Below are 24,790 nucleotides of genomic sequence, written 5' to 3'. Positions count from 1 at the left end.
TAACCCGAGACTCGGGGACTGGCTATGCCGGTTTTTTGTGTTTCTAACAAAGTTTCGCGCTAAGAACTACATTCTCAACCCGAAACTCGGGGACTGCGAGGATATACATAATCTTCAAAGTTTGGAAAGAAAACCGGCAAAGATGTAAAGAGCTTGAGGTTATGCAGCTTACCGTCACGCTCGTGCTGGCGTCGTGCCACGCATTGTCAAACTCCTTGGCCGCGCGCCGCAGACGGCCAAAATGTTGTTCGGTGCTGCGAGGGCCAGAGGGTTCGACCACCGGGAGCTTGTCCTTGCCGTGGCCGCACGTCGCCGGCGTTAGATCCGCCCGATTCCACTTTTCAGCGTAATCCAGCAGATGGCCCAGGTCAGCTCCTTGGCGATGGAACTCTGTGATCCGGCCTACCTGGGCAGAGGCCGTCTCAGAAGCCACCACGGAGGCGCGGCTGGTGTGCAAAACCAGCGTCTGCGAGCCGGAGGAAGGAGCCGTGGCCGCGGTCACCACCGCAGCAAGTTGTTGGGCAGTGAGCTTGCCGCTCTCTGGCGGTGTTGGCTTGGCGGCAGCCGGCTTGCTGGCCGAGGTTGCCGAAGGAGATGTTGGCGTGGTCTTGGCTGGCTCAGGAACTCCGGGAGCATCCTTCGCCGGAGCGGAGCTTGCTGGCTCGGAAGAATCCGGCATGGCCTTGGAGGGGGAGGAATGAGCCTTCTTCCTTTTCTTCTTCTGGACAGGAGGAACCAGAGGTTCCGCCTGCCCGGCATCTTCGGTGCCGGTGCCGGTGTCTTGGGCTTCTGGAGGGGAGACAAAGTCCTCCTCCGCACGGTGATCTGAAGATTTAGGGGTCGCGCGCCCCGAACTTGTGTTGCCCCCCCAGAGGGGAGGTAGAAGGGTTGCCGACACCAGATGGTACCGGACTTGGCTGAGGAGGAGGAGGAGAGGCCCTGGCGGCGTCCTTTGAGGTCTCCGGCCTCATGCCAGAGGCGCTCTTGGAGATCTTCAAGGGAGGCCTGGAAAGATGGAAAAAGAAAGTTCAGAAAGGCAACCGGAAAAAGAGAACCAGGAAACAAAAGGAGTCAAGAGACAAAAGGAAAGTGAAATCGGAAGCTCACCCGGTAGCCACCGGCATCTCCCGTTTCCGGTAGCGCTTGGTGGTGACTGTCTTCCCGCCGATCTCCATCCGGGAGCGTTTGGACGGAGGAGCCTCGCTGGAACCGGCCTCGGGTATGGGCGCCTTGGTCTTGCGGCCTTGGGAGGCGAGCTTCTCAAGAAACTCTGCCCCAACCTCGGCCTGAAGTGGGGTGGCGCGCTCCATGACCTGTGGGTTGGCGCTAGCTGAGGGAGCGTCAACAGAAAGTTAATGCATGAGAAAGCGAAAGAGCAGAAAATACCTCAAGTATAGTAACCTCATCATCCGAATCAGAGCCCTTGCCAGAAAAGTTACCGGGGCGTGGAGTGTGGGTGCGGCCCATCTTCTGCTCTCCCTTGACGTAGGGGTCAACGTCGGAATCATCCTGGAAGATCCGGTCCGGCGTGTAGGAAGCCGGATGCTCCTGGCCGATCCGACAGAAGTTCTGAAATACAAAGACAACATGTCAGAGCAAGATACGCGTGGTTATACCGGAAAAAGCTTCCCGAGGATCCCAAGATCTTACTCGCCGCGGAGGAGAGTTGCGGCGGCTGTAGGGGGCCAGCCCGTATTTCCCGCTGGGACTCAGCGGGTTTTGGCAAATCTGCTTGGCCTTAAGGACCAAGTCAGTAGGGCTCAGCCGGTGGGTTGTGATCCTTGTCGGGTCCATTGGCCCCGACATCTCGCTGATCTTGTCGGCGCGCCGTGATACGTCTCCGACGTATCGATAATTTCTTATGTTCCATGCTTGTTTTATGACAATACCTACATGTTTTGTTCACACTTTATGATGATTTTATGCGTTTTCCGGAACTAACCTATTGATGAGATGCCGAAGTGCCAGTTCCTGTTTTCTGCTGTTTTTGGTTTCAGAAATCCTAGTAAGGAAATATTCTCGGAATTGGACGAAATCAACGCCCAAGATCTTAAAATCCCACGAAGCTTCCAGAACACCCGAGAGCCACCAGAGTGTAAGCCCCAGGAGTAGGAAAACCCAGAGCGCGCAGGTACGAGGGGTTTATGTGCATGAGGTCACTACAAAGGACCGTGAGGTCGCCTCGCATTCCCAAGCTTATGGGTAGGCCAAGCAAAGCTCGACACGCCCATGCACACAACACCCACCTCATAGGCTCACGTTAGGCTTTCCAGGCCTGAGTGCTTCACCTTCCTGTGCACTTCACACATACACACACTGTGCACAGGATACGAGGGTAGAATACAGCTTGAATATCACAACATGACTATGTATGACACAAAAGATGGAAATAAGGTTCATATATAGCAACGCTCTACTGAGCAAGATCCAAATGACACGCAAAGGGACACATATCCCATCAGTACATCATACATAAGGTAGCCAAATAGTCTGGGTACAGACAAGATCCAAATTGGACTAAGAGTCCTGAAGATAATCAAGCGGTGCTCCCATAACCAACATGCCACAGTGCCGCCGCCTTAGGAACGATCCTGCTACGCAACGAAGTCGTCGTCCGTGAACTCGACAAAGTAGCCACCGCGTATCGCTCATCATCTGTCTTACCTGTTTGTCGAAAAGCGGGTTCCGGAAAAAGAGGGATAAAAACGAGGGTAAGTACCAATGGCACGTACTTGCGAGACAAGACCAGCTATGCTCGCTGGTGGGCGGTATAAACTTCGCCCGGCTATATGTGGAGTTTAGCGGCAGCAAAGCATCTAACCAATAGAGACACGCTACAATATTCGTCTATTAGAGTAGGTGAGAGAGCGCATAATCTAGCAGTTCTATACTCTGCAGACAACAACCCAGCCAGTGCGATCCCCCTTAGCCAAGAGGTACTAACAAGGCACTCTCACAGTTGACAATTTTATATCCATTCCATTATAATAGGGCTAACTTACTACGCAAGTAATTAGCAAGTTATTAGCGACAACTTTAGGTGTAAGTTGTTCTATGATCGAGTTAAACAGCTCCAAGTCGTCCATAACCGCGGACACGGCTTATCGATAAGATTTACCCTGCAGGGGTGCACCAATGTTACCATACACGCATGCTCGAACCCGCTTAATTACGGCGGAGTCTCACAACAAGACCGTTCCCAAATCAACAAGAATGCCTAGGGGGCCACCCGACTAAGCTACCCGAAACGAAGTTCGGCCGTACTCCGATGCGGACTCAGGGTTTGCGTTAACGGCTAGGCGTGCGAACCACACGCTTCGCTAAACGTTCCGCGGGGTACAGTACAGAAGTAAACACCCGAAGGCAACAGTAAGTAAAGCATGGCATACATGGCATAGGCAAATAAAACCAAGGTTGTGGCCCCCTTTTCAACAAACTTGAGAAATGGTAATGGGTGATGGGGGGTCCCGATAAAACCTCCCACGAGTGGTTAGCGCGCTCAGTCTTAGAAACAGATAACAAGAACTCGGGTCCTAGGGGACATTAGCAAGTCAAAGTTCCGATGCTTTCGCAAAGGGGCTCACAGATGCCTCTGCATATTATAACCCTTAGCAATTTTAGTTGTAGCAAAAGTTATCCAATTCATTATTTTGAAAAGGTGGTACATGTGTCAACATCCCAACAAGATATCCCGAACATTTCGAGATATCAACAAAAACCCTAAACTCGCCTACGACTCGCAAAGCTGGCAAAGAACAAACAAAAGGTAGGGCGAGGAGGTGTATCTCGGAGATATAGGTAACAGGTGGATAGGACACGTGACACAACAGAATCGCAATATAAGGATAGCAATAGATCAAAAGAGCATGTAAATATAAAATAGGTGAAGGGGTGGGCTCGCCTGTCAGATCAGAGGTAGAGGCACCGACACGATCCTCCAGGGGGTGCTCGTACTCCTGCTCGTACTGCTCTGCGTCGGTGTCTACTCGAGAAGAACCAAATAGCACATACAAGGAAAGTATAGCACAAATCAATACAAGTGCAATGCGCAATATGATGCATGATGACATGGCAAGATGATTTGTGCAAGTCAAAATTAAGTGGGGTGCTCATATTTCACATGAAATGATAAACACCCTCACATATACCTTAATTGGTTTTCCAAGTTTTAATTGGATAATTCAGAGATGATGCCAATGATGCATGAAAATGTTAAATTTGAATTCCTCTCACTTTTCTGATGGAAATGGATATATCATTTGTTGAATTTGAAATTGTAGAATTGAAGTTATGAATTATGCAACAATAAACAAGTTTAGTCCAGATTTGAAATTGACACAATTTTAGTTGTTCAAAAGTTGAAACAAATTACATGGTTGGAAAGAGCATGTTTTTCTGATCGAAATGGATATATGGTTTGTCCAAAACGGATTTGTAAAAGTGCAGTTTTAAATACTTTGAAAAGTATCCAGATTTGAAAATTTCAGAAAACAAACAAAAGAAATAAACAAAAAGGTTTTGGTTAAACGCGCCCAAGGGGATTCGAACCCAGGCCGCGCGCATAAGGGAGCTTGTGCTACTGCTCGAGTTTGTACATATACAGGGTTCAGACGAGATAAGGCAGTCTTCAAATTAACTGAAGAAAACTGACACTACGAACTGAAATTGAACAGCTGCGTTTTCTGTAGATCGATTTCTGCACGGATTTTAAAGTCGTCGCTGCGACAGATCTGGGCAGAACTATGTGAGGCTCTGAAGTAGTTGAGCAAGGTGGATGTACCAGGATTTGATTGTGACAGAGAGGTGGCAATTTGGTGCACTTTCGTGGCTACGGCGATCGTCGGAAAACGGGTACACGTCGCAGAGAGAACTGCGAGATCTGAGAACCAGTTTCTGGACCCAACTTTGAGCGTCGACAGAGACAGAACTACTGCGAATCAGAGAGAGGTTTGAACATGAAAGTTGTAGCCCTTTGTCGTGGCTTTGCAACGGTGCAAAGATCTCGCACTGAGGTGGCCTGTGCCGGTGGCGAAGCTCGTCGGAAATTGATACCGTGTTGCAGACATAAAAGGGCACGTTTTATGTTTTCTCGTTTTTCGATTCTGCCTCGGAGCTCTGTTTACGACGATGATGCATGGATAGTGAAGCATACAAGGAAGGGAAGAGGTGGTGTGCAGCTCACAGAGAGGTTGGCGTCGAGGTGGAGGCGTGAGATGGTCGCCGGCGACGACGTGGAAGAAGGAGGCCGGGGTAGATGTTGCAGATGGTGAGGGAGTGGCGCAGGTCTTGGCGCGTTCGTCTCCGGGAAGAAGGCGTCGAGGTAGAGATCGTCACGGCGAGTTCATTCCCGTGCTCAGGTAAGCTCGAGGCGGCCCATGGCGACGGCGGCGCTCGGAGATGCCCTCGGTAGGTTTTTTTTTTGTGTGGAGCAGAAAGTGTGGCGGCGGCGCTGTAGAGGAAGGAGGAAGGAGAGCAGCTAGGGTTGAGAGGAGGAGTAGTGCTGCTGGTTCTTTAAGGGAGAAGGGAGGACCGAGCGATGGAGGGCAGGGGCGACGTGGAGCTACAGGACGACGCCATTGCCTGATTTAGTGCTGTTCGTCGACGTGGAAAGTAGTCGAAGACGAGGTCCTCGTACCTCTTCGGGCAGAGATGGCCTGGGCCAGGAGGTGGCCGCGGTGTGATGGTTGGGCCAAGGTAAGGATCAAGGGAAGGAAGAGAGAGGTTGGGCCTGCCGGCCAGATTAGGATAGCTAGGGTTTAGTTAGATTTAGGTTTTTCTTTATTTTCTTTCTCTTTTCTCTTTTCAAAATCTGTTTTTATTTTCTTTTCTAAAATGAAAACTGTTTTATTAAATGGAGGAAGGGTGGTTTGAATGAGAAGAGAAAAGAATATGAGAGCACATCACCTTACATGTGGTGAGGAGAAAAAGAATAGAAGAAGGTTTATGCATAGAGCTAAAAGAAAGAATTGCTCCATGAAATCATGTTCACAAATTGTTTGGTAAAATAGCAAAGACCCAACCATTGAAATGGAGTATCTCCAATTCAAATAATTTGGCAAGATCAAGTAGAAGAGTGGAATTAAGGTGACACCAAATTATTTGAAATTTTGGCATGACCTTGGTGTGTTAGGTTACAGAGAGAGGAAGAAAGATGGGGTTGTGCTTTTCTTGGAACATCACAAGAGGAGGGGATGAACCAAGAGGGAGGAAGAAAGAAGAAAAACAAGCAAACCAAAGAAAACCAAGAACAAATGCAATTTATAAAAGCCAAGGTGGTTATATGCATGTATGCAACATGATGACATGAACAAAATGCAAGAAAGGAACAAAGGGGTCTATGTATTACTCTTGGGATGTTACACAGAGGAGGGCCCTGTGGGCCCCAGATGATAGGCTGGCGCGGCCAGGGGGTGGGCCGCGCCCCCCTACTGTGTCGTCGCCTCGTCAGCCTTCCGACTCCGCCTCGTCGCCTATATAAAGGTCCCTGACCTAAATCTTCGATACGGAAAAGCCACGGTACGAGAAACCTTCAAGAGCCACCGCCATCGCGAAGCCAAGATCTGGGGGACATGAGTCTCTGTTCCGGCACGCCGCCGGGACGGGGAAGTGCCCCCGGAAGGCTTCTCCATCGACACCGTTGCCATCTCCACCGCCATCTTCATCACCGCTGCTGTCTCCCATGAGGAGGGAGTAGTTCTCCATCGAGGCTAAGGGCTGTACCGGTAGCTATGTGGTTAATCTCTCTCCCTATGTACTTCAATACAATGATCTCATGAGCTGCCTTACATGATTGAGATCCATATGATGATGCTTGTAATCTAGATGTCGTTATGCTAGTCAAGTGGATTTTACTTATGTGATCTCCGGGAGACTCCTTGTCCCACGTGTGTAAAGGTGACAGTGTGTGCACCGTGTGGGTCTCTTAGGCTATATTTCACAGAATACTTATTCACTTTTATGAATAGCATAGTGAAGTGCTTATTTATATCCCTTTATGATTGCAATGTGTTTTGTATCACTATTTATCTATGTGCTACTCTAGTGATGTTATTAAAGTAGTCTATTCCTCCTGCACGGTGTAATGGTGACAGTGTGTGCATCGTGTAGTACTTGGCGTAGGTTATGATTATGATCTCTTGTAGATTATGAAGTTAATTATTGCTATGATAGTATTGATGTGATCTATGCCTCCTTCATAGTGTGATGGTGACAGTGTGCATGCTATGTTAGTACTTGGTGTAATTGCAATGATCTATCATGCACTCTAAGGTTATTTAAACATGAATATCGAATATTGTGGAGCTTGTTAACTCCGGCATTGAGGGTTCGTGTAATCCTACACAATTAGTGGTGTTCATCATCCAACAACAGAGTGTAGAGTGATTTTATTATGTGATCAATGTTGAGAGTGTCCACTAGTGAAAGTATAATCCCTAGGCCTTGTTCCCAAATACTGAAATCATCGCTTGTTTACTGTTCTACTGCATCTATTCTGCCTGCAATATTACCACCATCAATCACACGCCAGTTGTAGCATCAAGCTATTTTCTGGTGCCGTTACTGCTGCTCATATATATTCATACCACCTGTATTTCACTATCTCTTCGCCGAACTAGTGCACCTATACATCTGACAAGTGTATTAGGTGTGTTGGGGACACAAGAGACTTCTTGCTTTGTGGTTGCAGTGGTTGTATGAGAGGGATATCTTTGACCTCTTCCTCCCCGAGTTCGATAAACCTTGGGTGATCCACTTAAGGGAAACTTGCTCGCTGTTCTACAAACCTCTCGCTCTTGGAGGCCCAACACCTGTCTACAAGAATAGAAGCACCCGTAGACATCAAGCACTTTTCTGGCGCCGTTGCCGGGGAGGAAAGGTAAAAGGTACTCACACTCCGGATCTCGGCTACTAAGCTATTTTCCGGCGCCGTTGTAAGTACTCGAAGGTATTTCCTTTAGATCCTGCAATTGCATCTTTTTGTTTCTTGTTTTACACTAGTTTGGCATAATGGAAAGCAACATGGAGCTTTTTATTCTTTTTCCTGAGTTAAGACATGGATGGTTTGATGTGAAAATTAAAAAACCCATGGAACATATTAGTATGAATACTTTGAACACCATTGTTGCTAATGATATGGAAAATTCTAAGCTTGGGGAAGCTGGTTTTGATGAGCATGATATTTTTAGTCCCCCAAGCATTGAGGAGAAAATTTACTTTGACGATACTTTGCCTCCTATTTATGATGATTATAATGATAATAGTCTTTTAGTACCACTCTGTTATGGAGGATAAATTTGATTATGATTACAATATGCCTCCTATATTTGATGATGAGAATAATAATGATAGCTACTTTGTTGAATTTGCTCCCACTACTACTAATAAAATTGATTATGCTTATGTTGGGAGTAGTAATAATTTTATGCATGAGACTCATGATAAGAATGCTTTATGTGATAGTTATATTGTTGAGTTTGCTCATGTTGCTACTAAAAGTTATTATGAGAGAGGAAAATATGGTTGTAGAAATTTTCATGTTACTAAAATGCCTCTCTATGTGCTGAAATTTTTGAAGCTACACTTGTTCTATCTTCCTATGCTTGTTACTTTGTTCTTCATGAACTTGTTTATTTACAAAACTCATATGCATAGGAAGCATGTTAGGCTTAAATTTGTTTCATACTTGCTTCTTGATGCTCTCTTTTTCTTCAAATACTATTTCTTGCGAGTGCATCATTAAAACTGCTGAGCCCATCTTAATGGCTATAAAGAAAGAACTTCTTGGGAGATAACCCATGTGTTTATTTTGCTACAGTAATTTTGTTTTATATTTGTGTCTTGGAAGTTGTTACTACTGTAGCAACCTCTCCTTATCTTAGTTTTGTTGCATTGTTGTGCCAAGTAAAGTCTTTGATAGTAAGGTTCATACTAGATTTGGATTACTGCGTAGAAACAGATTTCTTGCTGTCACGAATCTGGGCCTAATTCTCTGTAGGTAACTCAGAAAATTATGCAAATTTACGTGGGTGATCCTCAGATATGTACGCAACTTTCATTAAATTTGAGAATTTTCATTTGAGCAAGTCTGGTGCCTCTTTAAAATTCATCTTTACGGACTGTTCTGTTTTGACAGATTCTGCTTTTTATTTCGCATTGCTTCTTTTGCTACGTGGGATGGATTTCTTTGTTCCATTAACTTCCAGTAGCTTTGAGCAATGTCCAGAAGTGTTAAGAATGATTGTGTTACCTCTGAACATGTGAATTTTTGATTATGCACTAACCCTCTAATGAGTTTGTTTCGAGTTTGGTGTGGAGGAAGTTTTCAAGGGTCAAGAGAGGAGGATGATACAATATGATCAAGAAGAGTAAAAGCTCTAAGCTTGGGGATGCCCCGGTGGTTCATCCCTGCATATTTCAAGAAGACTCAAGCATCTAAGCTTGGGGATGCCCAAGGCATCCCCTTCTTCATCGACAAAACTATCAGGTCACTTCTCTTGAAACTATATTTTTATTCGGTCACATCTTATGTGCTTTACTTGGAGCGTCTGTTTGTTTTTTGTTTTTGTTTTTGTTTTTGTTTGAATAAATTCATGCTTGTGTGGGAGAGAGACACGCTCCGCTGGTTCATATGAACACATGTGTTCTAGGTTTTAATTTTCATGGCGAAGGTTGAAACTGCTTCGTTAATTGTTATATGGTTGGAAACGGGAAATGCTACATGTAGTAATTGGTATGATGTCTCGAACAATGTGATACTTGGCAATTGTTGTGCTCATGATTTAAGCTCTTGCATCATATACTTTGCACCTATTAGTGAAGAAATACATAGAGCTTGTTAAAATTTGGTTTGCATGATTGGTCTCTCTAAGGTCTAAATATTTTCTAGTAAAGTGTTTGAACAACAAGGAAGACAATGTAGAGTCTTATAATGCTTGCAATATGTTCTTATGTGAGTTTTGCTGTACCGGTTCATACTTGTGTTTGCTTCAAACAACTTTGCTAGCCTAAACCTTGTATTGAGAGGGAATACTTCTCGTGTATCCAAATCCTTGAGCCAAAAACTATGCCATTTGTGCCCACCATACCTACCTACTACATGGTATTTCTCCGCCATTCCAAAGTAAATTGCTTGAGTGCTATCTTTAAACACTTCAAAAGTTATTACCTCTTATTTGTGTCAATGTTTTATAGCTCATGAGGAAGTATGTGGTGTTTATCTTTCAATCTTGTTGGGCAACTTTCACCAATGGACTAGTGGCTTCATCCGCTTATCCAATAATTTTGCAAAAAGAGCTGGCAATGGGATTCCCAATCCCAAATTAACTAACCTTCATAATTTTACAAAAAATAGACACTCCTCCATGGTATGTGATTGTTGGACGGCACCCGAGGATTCGGTTAGCCATGGCTTGAGAAAGCAAAGGTGGGGAGGAGTGTCATCTAAATAAAACTAAAATAAAAGGCACACCTTCATGGTATGAGATTGTTGGCAGGCACCCGAGGGTTCGGTTAGCCATGGTTTGTGAAAGTAAAGGTTGGAAGGAGTGCCACCCAAAAATAAAAATGTTTCATGGGAGCCGCTCTTTGAAAGTCTGTCCGGCAAGGGGGTTAGAGTGCCCACTACCATTCGTTGACAACAACAAACACCTCTCAAAATTTTACTTTTATGCTCTCTTTATGTTTTCAAAATAAAAGCTCTAGCACAAATATAGCAATCAATGCTTCCCTCTGCGAAGGGCCATTCTTTTACTTTTATGTTGAGTCAGTTTACCTACTTCCTTCTGTCTTAGAAGCAAACACTTGTGTTAACTGTGCATTGATTCTTACATGTTTACCTATTGCACTTGTTATATTGCTTTGCATTGACAATTATCCATGAGATATACATGTTACAAGTTGAAAGCAACCGCTGAAACTTAATCTTCCGTTGTGTTGCTTCAATGCCTCTACTATGAATTTATTGCTTTATGAGTTAACTCTTATGCAAGACTTATTGATGCTTGTCTTGAAAGTACTATTCATAAAAAGTCTTTGCTATATGGTTCAGTTGTTTAATCATTGTCTTTACCATTGTCTTGAATCGCTGCATTCATCTCATATGCTTTACAATAGTATGATCAAGATTATGTTGGTAGCATGTCACTTCAGAACTTATCTTTGTTATCGTTTACCTACTCGGGGACGAGTAGGAACTAAGCTTGGGGATGCTGATACATCTCCGACGTATCGATAATTTCTTAAGTTCCATGCTTGTTTTATGACAATACCTACATGTTTTGTTCACACTTTATGATGATTTTATGCGTTTTCCGGAACTAACCTATTGACGAGATGCCGAAGTGCCGGTTCTCGTTTTTGCTGTTTTTGGTTTCAGAAATCCTAGTAAGGAAATATTCTCGGAATTGGACGAAATCAACGCCCAAGATCTTAAAATCCCACGAAGCTTCCAGAACACCCGAGAGCCACCAGAGGAGGGCCCTGTGGGCCCCAGATGATAGGCTGGCGCGGCCAGGGGTGGGCCACGCCCCCCTACTGTGTCGTCGCCTCTTCAGCCTTCCGACTCCGCCTCTTCGCCTATATAAAACCCCCTGACCTAAATCTTCGATACGGAAAAGCCACGGTACGAGAAACCTTCCAGAGCCGCCGCCATCGCGAAGCCAAGATCTGGGGGACAGGAGTCTCTGTTCCGGCACGCCTCCGGGATGGGGAAGTGCCCCCGGAAGGCTTCTCCATCGACACCGTTGCCATCTCCACCGCCATCTTCATCACCGCTGCTGTCTCCCATGAGGAGGGAGTAGTTCTCCATCGAGGCTAAGGGCTGTACCGGTATCTATGTGGTTAATCTCTCTCCCTATGTACTTCAATACAATGATCTCATGAGCTGCCTTACATGATTGAGATCCATATGATGATGCTTGTAATCTAGATGTCGTTATGCTAGTCAAGTGGATTTTACTTATGTGATCTCCGGAGACTCCTTGTCCCACGTGTGTAAAGGTGATAGTGTGTGCACCGTGTGGGTCTCTTAGGCTATATTTCACAGAATACTTATTCACTGTTATGAATAGCATAGTGAAGTGCTTATTTATATCCCTTTATGATTGCAATGTGTTTTGTATCACTATTTATCTATGTGCTACTCTAGTGATGTTATTAAAGTAGTCTATTCCTCCTGCACGGTGTAATGGTGACAGTGTGTGCATCGTGTAGTACTTGGCGTAGGTTATGATTATGATCTCTTGTAGATTATGAAGTTAATTATTGCTATGATAGTATTGATGTGATCTATGCCTCCTTCATAGTGTGATGGTGACAGTGTGCATGCTATGTTAGTACTTGGTGTAATTGCAATGATCTATCATGCACTCTAAGGTTATTTAAACATGAATATCGAATATTGTGGAGCTTGTTAACTCCGGCATTGAGGGTTCGTGTAATCCTACACAATTAGTGGTGTTCATCATCCAACAACAGAGTGTAGAGTGGTTTTATTATGTGATCAATGTTGAGAGTGTCCACTAGTGAAAGTATAATCCCTAGGCCTTGTTCCCAAATATTGAAATCATCGCTTGTTTAGTGTTCTACTGCATCTATACTGCCTGTAATATTACCACCATCAATCACACGCCAGTTGTAGCATCAAGCTATTTTCTGGTGCCGTTACTGCTGCTCATATATATTCATACCACCTGTATTTCACTATCTCTTCGCCGAACTAGTGCACCTATACATCTGACAAGTGTATTAGGTGTGTTGGGGATACAAGAGACTTCTTGCTTAGTGGTTGCAGGGTTGTATGAGAGGGATATCTTTGACCTCTTCCTCCCTGAGTTCGATAAACCTTGGGTGATCCACTTAAGGGAAACTTGCTGTTGTTCTACAAACCTCTGCTCTTGGAGGCCCAACACTGTCTACAAGAATAGAAGCACCCGTAGACATCACGCCGCTGAAGGGGCAGCACCCGGCGTGCGAGGAAAGCACGGACCAGATCCTCCGCGCAGAGGTTGGTCTTGTCCTTGTTGGTGTCGATGAAGCCGGCGATCCGGATGGACTCCTTATCGTCCTTGGGATAGTGGAGCCAGTTCTTCATGGAAGGCGGCCCGGGAACATATGCCGGGAGATTGATAAAATCTTCCGGACCGCCGTTCCGGACATAGAAAAAGGACCTCTGCCAGGTCCGGACAGAGTCCAGACCGGAGAGTTTGTAGAAGTTGCTCCCGGAGCGGGGAGACAAGATGCAGCCCCCACACCGGACAAAGGGTTGGGGCTAAGGAAGTTTCCTATCCTGGATAGAATTCTTCCGAGGATAGTAGAAGAAAGAGAAATTATCAACAGAAGGAGTGATACCGCAGTATCCCTCCATGAAGGCGGTGAAGGAAGTAAGATAAAAGATAGCGTTGCCCGGATGATGGTGGGGCTGAAGCTCATAGAAGTCTAGAAAGCGCCGGAAGAAATCCGACGCTGGAAGGCCTAAGCCGCACTCAAAGTGAGCGGCAAAGACCACAACCGCACTCGGCTGAGGCTCGGGCTGGCGCTCCTTGCCGGCGATCCGGCACCAAACCTCTTCCGGAATCCTCCGGGAGCGGTAGAGCCAGTCAATTTCCGCCTGAGTCACATCGGAGCCCATCCAGGCTCCTCGCGTGTAGGAGTCCAGATCTACTCCGGCGCCCTAGCTGGAGCTGCCGGCTTCTCCTTGGTTACCGGTAGCAGGAGTTGAGCTACCGATATCGGCCTCGCTCTGGGCAAGATCTGCCTCGAGCCCGTCGGAGTTCGTTTCAACCGAGGTTCCTCTGGAAGAAGATGCGGGGATTACGGTGTGATGGCTACCGGAAGATGAATCCGAAAGATAGTCCTCGGAAGACATTTTCTGGAAGGGTTCAAGATCTAACTAGAAACAAGTTTCCCAAAGCCTAGCCTCGCACGAAGATCTACGAGTAAGAGGAAAAGCAAAAGAAAGGGAAAAGTAAAAAGGCAAAAGGGAAAGGGGCAAACGTGCATTGGAGCTAACCTAAGGCGCCGGAAGATGTGAAGAAGAAGGTCGCCGGAGGTGCGGCGAGCTCGCGGTCGTCGACGAGGGCCGGCGACGAAGAGGTGAAGACGTGGCCGACGGGAGCCCGATGCAGCGACGGTGAAGGCGCTTCAGAGGTTCTCTGTGCGGCGGAAGTTCGCAGCGCAGCAAGAGAAGCGGCGCTAGTTCGTCGGGAGCGGAGCTTTGGCGGCGACCGACGGCGACAGGAGCGCAAGGGGCGAGAAGCTCTAGGCGCAAGAGAAGGGGAGAATGCGGAGAAGAAGACGAAGAGGAACCGCACCCCCGTTATATAGGAAGGAGGAGAAGTGGGCTGGCAACCGCTGGGCCGTGGCGGTTCGGTTCGTGGGCCGCCACGCGGCACGCAGATACACGCGTCGAAAATGCGAGGACACAGGGAGGCCACACGGATCCGAAACGGCAGCGCGGATCCGGTGCGGCGCCATAAATGCTGGCACAGAAGACGAACCGAAGTGACCTCTGACACTGTCGCGCGCCAGGCACAGTGCGCATGTCACTGACAGGCGCTGTACCCGAGATATTCTTGACCTCGTCGAGGAGAGGTTTAATGACAAGAGATACCGGAGAAAATCGGTACAAAGACATAAGTTCGGCAGAAACGCAGAAGAGTTTGATCCGGATTCCGGAAGGGTTAAACCGTTACCTTGAGAAAAGAGAACCTGGCATGGTCCGTTGGATAGGATCCACCGTACTATACCAGCTTCGGGGACTAATGTTGGGGGGATGACCCCCGGTATGCCAAAGGCATGCCAAACCGGATGGTTTGAGCCATCAAAGTACCGGTTTAAAGGTGGTTCCGGATAATGAAGGTTGATTCAGAGAATCATACCGGTATCCCAGGAAGGGGGATACCGGAACTGGCTAAGAACGTACCGGAATACCGGAACAGGCTACACTGTAGCACGTCGGTAAGGCTGGTCAAAGATGCTCTCCAGAGCTAGAAGACAAAGATGAGCGAAGCACTTCAGCTTTAATCGAAGCCATGACGCCAAAGACGAAGCATGACGTAAAAGGTGCCGGAGGATGTCACAGCTCCTGATTAAAGGCATACCGGCATCACCGGTAGCTAAAGTAGCTTTGTAAAGTAGTTTGTCTAGTCAAAGATACCATTAGGGTTTCTTAGGGTTTCTTCCCCTGTAAGCCACCCTCTCCCCTATATAAGGAGAGGGGGCACAGCCCTTCGCGGGCACGGACGATAGGCTCTCTTGTAACTAGAAACCTGTGAGCTCTTATGATCACGAAATAGAGAGATCTAGTGGGGTCTTTGTTCTTGAGTTCATCATCTTCTACCTTCGGCCAAGGCCAAGTTCTTGAGGAATCCATCCGAAAACCTCTCCATCTATACCAAAACCCTCCCCCGAATCCTCTAGCGCACATTCGGCCCCAAGATAAGCCATCCCATGGCATCTGTCTGTTCACCACGACGACATTGGTGCAATGCTGGTGATGATGGAGATCATGCTCATGTGCTTTGGAGATGGAGATCAAAAGCACAAGAAGAAAGGCCATATCATATCACATATTATGAATTGCATGTGATGTTAATCCTTTATGCATCTTATCTTGCTTAGATCGCGACGGTAGCATTATAAGATGATCCCTCACATTAATATCAAGATAATAAAGTGTTCTCCCCTTGTATGCACCGTTGCTACAGTTCGTCATTTTGAAGCATCTCGTGATGATCGGATGTGATAGATTCTACGTTCACATACAACGGGTGTAAGCCATGTTGCACACACGGAAATACTTGGGTTTGCTTGATGAGCCTAGCATGTACAGACATGGCCTCGGAACACAGGAAACCGAAAGGTTGAACACGAGTCATATGAATGATATGATCAACATGTTAATGTTCACCATTGAAGCTACATCATCTCACGTGATGATCGGTTTTGGTGTAGTGGATATGGATCGTGTGCCACTAAACAACTATGAGGGATGTTGTATTAAGTGGGAGTTCATTAGTAATTAGATTAAAACATGAACTAATTATCATGAACATAGTCTGAATAGTATTTTGAATTAAATTTGTAGAATTGGCATCCGTTATCTACCATGCTCTAGTCTTGTAATTGAGATAGAAATACTGTTAAGTCTGACAAGTAACTTTACGGACTGATACTGTATTGTTAAAGAATCAAGAAATGATTAAGTCCTATTGCAAACTTTTAGTAAACCTCACATTGCTGATTCAAAGAGCAATGGTTTCAATTAGTACCTAAAATCATCTTGTCTCCGTGAAACTTGAAGTTCAAATCCATTTGAAAAGTAAGGAGCTGGAAATTTTGTTTTCAGAAATAAGCGAGGTATGAGATATATATGATATCTAAGACCTTATTGCAATATGGTAGAATATAATCTAGTGGAGATATGCCCAAGAGGCAATAATAAATTAGTTATTGTTATATCTTAGTGTTCATGATAAATGTTTACATCCCATGCTATAATTGTATTAACCGAAACATTGATACATGTGTGTCATGTAAACAACAAGGAGTCCCTACTAAGCCTCTTGTATAACTAGCTTGTTGATTAATAGATGATCATGGTTTCGTGATCATGAACATTGGATGTTGTTAATAACAAGGTTATGTCATTGGGTGAATGATATAATGGAAATACGCCCAAATAAGCGTAGCATGAGATCAAGTTATTAAGTTCAACTTGCTATAAGCTTTCGATACATAGTTACCTAGTCCTTCGACCATGAGATCATGTAAATCACTTACACCGGAAGGGTACTTTGATTACATCAAACACCATTGCGTAAATGGGTGGTTATAAAGATGGGATTAAGTATTCGGAAAGTGTGAGTTGAGGCATATGGATCAAGAGTGGGATTTGTCCATCCCGATGACGGATAGATATACTCTGGGCCCTCTCGATGGAATGACATCTAATTAGCTTGCAAGCATGTGACAAGGTCACAAGAGATGACATACCACGGTAACGAGTAAAGAGTACTTGTCGGTATCGAGGTTGAACTAGGTGTGGAGATACCGATGATCGAACCTCAGACAAGTAAAGTATCATGTGACAAAGGGAATCAGTATCGTATGTAAATGGTTCAATCGATCACTAAGTTATCGCTGAATGTGTGGGAGCCATTATGGATCTCCAGATCCCGCTATTGGTTATTGGTCGGAGAGGAGTCTCGACCATGTCTGCATAGTTCACGAACCGTAGGGTGACGCGCTTAAGGTTCGATATCGCCTAAGTAGATTCGGAATATGAGATGGATACTGAAGTTTGTTCGGAGTCTCGGATGGGATCCAGGACATCATGAGGAGGTCCGGAATGGTCCGGAGAATAAGATTCATATAAGAGAAGTTGATTTCTAGATTTCGGAAAAGTTCGGGATTTTTCTGGTGGAAGACCGGGAAGGTTCTAGAAGGTTCCGGGGGTCCCACCAGTGGGCCCACGACCCTAGGAATCCTAGCATGGGCCGAGGGGATGCACCCTATCCTAATGGGCCAGGGGCACATGCTCCTCAAGGCCCGAGTCGGCTACCCTTAGGGTTTTCCCCAAAACCCTAGGGGGGATCAACTTGGGGGGGGGGGGGGGAAGAATTCCCCCTCCCCCCTTTGGCCGCCGGCCCTAGATGGGTTTGGAGTATTGGGGGGCCACCCAAACCGACCTCCCCCCTATATAAAGAGGAGAGGGGTAGGGCGCGCTCACCTCAATCAGACCTAACTCTGGCTACCCCCTCTCTCCTCCATAGTGATGTACCGGCTTGGCGAAGACCTGCAGCTTTTCTCCTCCACCACAACCACCACGCCGTCGTGCTGCTGGGATTCCGAGGGGATCTACCACACCTCCGCTGCCCGCTGGAACGGGGAGAGTACGGGCTTCATCGACACCGTACGCACGACCGAGTACGGAAGTGCTACCGGATTGCAGCACATGACGATCGACTACATCAACAACGAGATCTAATCTCGTAGGCTTTGGAATCTTCGAGGGTTAGTCTCACATACATCTCGTTGCCTCGATCTTCATAGATTAGATCTTGCCTTCTCCTAGATTGGATCTTGGATTTGTTCTTATTCGCGGTAGAATTTTTTTGTTTTCCATGCAACGAACCCATCAATTATAGCCCTTGCAAGCATCCGGAACTACAAGAAAGTAATTAAGATAAATTTAACCACAGCCTTAAACTTTGAGATCCTACACTCCCTCGTGCACTGGTTTCCTAATGGGGGTTTGGGTTTCTATCGCTCCCGCAACCCCACAATTAGTAGCCAAATACACGATGCATTCCCCTAGGCCCATAAAGGTGAAGTACCATGTAGTCGACGTTCACATGACACCACTAGAAGAATAGCACCACAACTTAAATATCAAATCATTGCATAATACTCAACATAGTTCCACTACTTAAATATCATACCATTAAATAATACTCAACATAGTTCCACTACTAACATCATGACTTCTCCCATGTCCTCAAGAACTAAACGAACTACTCACGAGACATCATATGGATCATGATCAGAGGTGATATAATGATGAACAACAATCTGGTCATAAACATTAATTCAATGGTTCCACCCAATAGCATCAACTACAAGAGGTAATCAACATCGGGAAAGTTTCCCCTATGAACTAGACAAGTATCAAACCCAAATTACTGCAGTGGGATGGAGTGGAGACGGCGGTGATGATGGTGCTGGTGGTGGAGATGATGATGATGATGATCCTGATGAAGTCCAGCTCGATGACAGTGACGATGGCGCTCCGGGAAGGAATTTCCCCAGCAGATTTCTACCTGCCAGAGAGCTTTTCTCTCTCTGTGGTTTTCCGCCTCGTAGCGGCGGCGGAATATTTCTCTCGTCGCTCTCCCGATGTTAGGGTTCTCATGGGGATGAAATATGCGAGAGGGGCGATGTTAGAGGGGGGATAGGGTGCCCAGACCACGCCTAGGCGCGGCTAGGGGGTGGCCCACGCCTAGGGGTGGTGTGGGCCTCTCCTGGCCCATATCTGCCTCCCCTTCTGGCTTCCTCCATCATCTGGCAAAATTGGAATTTCCGTATATTTTATGGGAATTTTTGTTCTTCAGAAATATGGTGTCTTGACGGTCCTTTTTCCAGCAGAATCCTGGCTCCGACAGTCAATTCCCCAATAATCATCAAACATGCAAAAATAGATGGAATAACATAAGTACCTTATCTACGTATGTAATATATCAATGAATAATAGTAAATTATGATATAAAATAGTGATGCAAATTGGATGTATCAACTCCCCCCAAGCTTAGAATTTGCTTGTCCCCAAGAGAAACTGAACTTAGTAAACGAGGCCACAGGTTTATGGAGTGAAGTGTTGATAAACAAAATACGGACAAGGAGCATCAAACTTACCAATGCACAAGTCATTTATAGATAACAACTTCCTCTTATACAACTTCACTTGCAATGAGTAAAAGAATCACTAACAGAGATAAATAGAGAAAATCATAATTGTTGATGGAAAACTTTTGTTCTTGGTCAGAGAACAATTAACAAATTGTACTTATTTTTCACGAAGAGTCATTATATTAGAGCTTATATCGCAGAAGTTACATGCTCAATCATTACAATCTCTTTACATTCATGGCTAACTTTCAAAGTTATATTCATTCAGCTAAAAGCATTGTACTAGAGGGATAAAGACATGATCAAATACATCAAAACTCATAAATGGTTGGATCACAACAACTAAAATGCTTTCTTGAGATGGGGGGGGAATAGGTTTACTGACTCAACATAAAAGTAAAAGATATCTCCTTCGAAGAAGGAAATAAGAATCAACAATTCTTATAGAGCTTTCAAAAAGTTATGGTACTTATTAGCTTTGAGCTATCATTTACCCTATCATAAGCATCTTGAATGGTTAAAGTTAATGTCTTGAGTGCATCACATGCATTGGTTTTTGGTTCACAGTTTAGATGCACTAGAGGCATTCCCTCTCAGTACAGGCTTTTGGCTTGCAAGGCTGGTAGCAAGCATAAGAGTTGAGTGAAACAAAAAAAACAAATATGCATGTGATGGAAGACAATCATGCAATATTCCTCAAGAGTACAAACAGGTTTAACTTAAGAATAATAAGCTCATGAGTAGACAATAAAGAAAGATAATGGAACAATGTATCTGCATGTACTTCTCTCTTTTCTATTTAAGCCTCAAAGTATTGTTGCTACTCACCAATGCTAAGTTTGCAAAAACCAACTAGAATTACTTGATACTTCCAAAGTGATACCAATACTAACCAACAAGATTAATCATATGATAGAAATCACAAGCTAAAATAAGGTGTGCACAAAGTAAATGATAGAAACTTCTCATTAATACTCCATAACGACAACTCACACCAAGGGATACATAGATAACCAACTAAAGGAGAGATACTTCAACACTGCAAACTATCCTATACGATAACTTCTCTACTCATGATATGATTCTACTTGAAAAGTAAAAGGGGTAAAAGATAATAGTGTGATATCATGAGCACTCCCCCAAGCTTGGAACAAGCCAAGGGGATGCCAATATGAATGACGAATTACTTCTTCGGTGGTGATGATGAATCCTTGATTGGAGTAAGAATGTTGTCCAGCATCCTGCGAAGCCTGTTGTTATCCTCTCGAAGAATATCCACCTCCTTCCTCAAAGTACGATATTTGTCATAAAACTCATCGATGACTCGAATGGCTTCCCTCGATGCGGGGAATGAGACGAGGTCCGGAACTAGTGGTATTGGTCCCTGCATATTATGAGAAAAGGCACGTCCAGCGTTAATTGACCCGACAAGGGTAGGTTTCCTTGCCCTTAATCTTGCAGCGATCCGTCCCTCTTCGCTTGGTGACACCTCCTTTACTTCCTCCATCCTTCCAACAAGGGTTCCCCAATCAAGATCACAGATGAGCTCGCGCCTGCGTTGCACCCTGTGGTCCTATGAAGACGAACCCTGGGACGAAATCTAGACAGAAACAGATTGAAACGAAAACACGACGAGAAAACGATATACAAACCTCGGGGGACCCGGGGGATTATATAGTAAAAAGTTTCATAATAAAAGGAAGGGAACAAGGCGAAACTAGGTCGGAGAGGGGCTCCAGGGCGCCCAGACCATGCCTATGCGCGGCCTGGCCTGGCCCACGCCTAGGGTTGGTCTGGTGCCCATGGGCACCGTCTCCTACTCGTTTTCGTCTCGTAATTTTTCATATTTAATAAGAACCAAAAAATATAACCTGAAGTGTTTATCGCGAACCTTTAAAAATTGTTACCTATTCGAAAACGGGTAGTTCTTTCACTGCCAACAAGCAACCTTTTCTTACCAGCTAGTTTAAAATCTCTATTAAGTTCTTTCACTGCCAACAAGCTTTGTGTTTTAATTCTAAAGGCAAGTGACAAGCTTTTCCATAAACCATTTTGTGAGGATACATACCCATAGGATTTTTATAAGCAGTTTTATAAGCCCATAAAGCATCATTTAGCTTATCAGCCCAATTCTTCCTAGATTTATTAACAGTCTTATGCAAGGGTGATAGGGTGAATAAATTCTACTTGCCTACTTGTTTGAGGATGATAGGGTGAATAAATTCTATGATTAACATCATATTTAGCAAGGGTCTTTCTAAAACCACCATGAATAACATGAGAACCTCCATCAGTCATAAGATATCTAGGCACACCAACCTAGGAGAAAACATCCTTAAGAATTTTTTTCGAGGTCTCACCATCAACACTCTTTGTAGGTATAGCTTCTACCCACTTAGTAACATAACCAACAACAACAAGTATATGAGTATAACCTTCTGAAGGAGGAAAGTGACCCATAAAGTCAAATCCCCAACAATCAAATGGTTCAATAACAAGAGAATAATTCATAGGCATTTCATTACGTCTAGAAATATTACCAACTCTTTGGCATTCATCACAAGATAAAATAAACTTTCTTGCATCCTGAGCAGGCCAATAAAAATCTGATTGTAGAACCTTCTGTGCAGTTCTATCTCTAGCATGATGTCCTCCATAAGCACTACCATGACATTTCTCAATATCTCTCGTTGCTCATATTCTGGAACACACCTTCGCATAATACCATCCGCTCCTTCTTTATATAAGTGTGGGTCATCCCCAAAATAATGTTGCAAATCATAAAATAATTTCCTTCTTTGCTGAGATGCAAATGTTGGAGGCAAATACTTGGAAACAATAAAGTTAGCATAATCATCGTACCCACGCGAAGTTACTTTTATTGCAGCCAATTGTTCATTTGGAAAACTATCATCAACAGGAATAGGATCATAAACAATGTTTTCCAGTCTAGAAAAATTATCAGCAACATGATTTTCAGCACCTTTCCTATCTACAATGTGCAGATCAAACTCTTGTAAAAGCAACACCCATCTAATAAGCCTAAGCTTAACATATTTATTTTCCATAAGATACCTAATAGCAGCATTTTCAGTATGAATAGTAACTTTGAAATCAACAATATAAGGTCTAAACTTCTCGCAAGTAAAGACTACAGCTAGGAATTATTTTTCAGTAGTAGCATAATTCTTTTGAGAAGCATCAAGAGTTTTACTATCATAATGAATAACATTCAATTTTTTATCTACTCATTGTCCAAGAACAGCACCAACTACAAAATCACTAGCATCACACATAATTTCAAAGGGTAAATTCCAGTCAGGTGGTTGAATAATAGGAGCACCAACTGCAAAATCACTAGCATCACACATAATTTCAAAGGGTAAATTCCAGTCAGGTGGTTGAACAATAGGAGCAGTAGTTAAAGCCTTCTTTAAAATTTCAAAAGCTTTCTTACAAGCATCATCAAAAACAAAAGGTACATCCTTTTGGAGAAGATTAGTAAGAGGCTTTGAAATTTTAGAGAAATCTTTAATAAACCTCCTATAGAAACCAGCATGGCCTAGAATACTACAAATACCTTTAACATCCCTAGGATAGGGCATTTTCTTAGTTGCTTCAACTTTGGCTCTGTTGACTTCAATACCTCTTTCAGAAATTTTATGTCCAAGAACAATTCCTTCATTTACCATGAAGTGGTATTTCTCCCAATTAAGAACAAGGTTAGTTTCCTCACATCTCTGAAAAACTTTATCAAGATTGTGCAAACAGTTATCAAAATAAGTCCCATCGACGGAGAAGTTGTCCATGAATATTTCCACATTTTCTTCACAAAAACCATGAAAACTAGCAGACATGCATCTTTGAAATGTAGCAGGAGCATTACACAAACCAAAAGTCATACATCTATAAGCATAAGTTCCGTAAGGACAAGTAAAAGTGGTTTTCTCTTGATCTTGCTTTTTAACAGCAATTTGAGAAAACCCAGAATAACCATCAAGAAAACAAAAGTGAGTTTTCTTAGCCAACCTTTCTAACATTTGATCAATAAAATGTAAAGGATAATGATCCTTCTTAGTAACTTTATTAAATCTTCTAAAATCAATACACATTCTATAACCAACTACTACTCTTTGAGGAATAAGCTCATTATTCTCATTAGGCACAACAGTAATTCCTCCTTTCTTAGGGACACAGTGCACAAGACTAATTAACCCATCTACTATCAGCAATAGGATAAATAATACCAGCATCAAGGAGTTTCAATACCTCATTTCTTACCACATCCTTCATCTTAGGGATTAAACGACATTGATGTTCAACAACTGGCTTTGCATCAGGTTCCAAATTAATAGCATGTTGACATATAGTAGGAGAAATGCCCTTCAAATCATCAAGAGTATATCCCAAACCTCCTCAGTGTTTCTTCAGTATTACCAATAATCTTTCCTCTTCCTGTCCTAAAAGTTTAGAACTAATAATAACATGATATATTTTATTATCATCAATATAAGCATATTTAAGATCATCAGGAAAAGGCTTCAAATCGAAAAAGGGATCTTCCTTGGGTGGTAATGTGGTACCCAAGTCCTTCATAGGTAAATTGTGCTTAAGCATCTCCGGATGACAAAGAAAAATCACATCAATCTCATTTCTTTCCTGAATATAGACATCACTTCCGTGGTCCTCCATATATAGCTGCAAAGCATTGTTAGGAGCAAGAGCAATAGAGGCAAGTTGTTCAACTCTAAAATCCTCGTTAGGCAATTTAGTTTTATTAAGGAGCTTTAGCAAACTTAGAAAAATTAAACTCATAAGACTCTCCATCAAATTTAGTAAGAATTTTATCCTTCTTACAATCTATAATAGCACCGCAAGTATTCAAGAAAGGTCTACTAAAATTATATGACAAGTCTTACTAGCAGCTGAACCAAGTACTAGAAAATCAGCAGGATATTTAATCTTACCACATAAAACTTCCACATCTCTAACAATACCAATTGGAGAGATGGTCTCTCTATTAGAAATCTGAATAACTACATCAATTTCTTCAAGTTCACAAGAACCAATTTCATGCATAATTTCTCTATAAAGTTCACAGGGAGTAGCACTTGAACTTGCACCAATATCACATAAACCATAATAGCAATGATCACCTATTCTGACAGAAAGCACAAGAATACTAGTTTTCTTGGATTTACCAGGATGTGAATATTAGAAGCATCTTCACAAAAGATAATGTGTCCATCTTCTACATTTTTAATAACCAAATCCTTTACTATTGCTACAACAGGTTCAATAGTTATTTGTTCATCAGATTCTATTCTTTCTTTTTTTACTTATATTAACCACACTAGTTACAATAGATTTTTCCTTTACCTTTGAA

This window comes from Lolium rigidum, chromosome 4, assembly GCF_022539505.1.
Source record: "Lolium rigidum isolate FL_2022 chromosome 4, APGP_CSIRO_Lrig_0.1, whole genome shotgun sequence".
Classification (NCBI taxonomy): Eukaryota; Viridiplantae; Streptophyta; class Magnoliopsida; order Poales; family Poaceae; genus Lolium; species Lolium rigidum.
Note: the sequence above shows the minus strand (reverse complement) of the source record.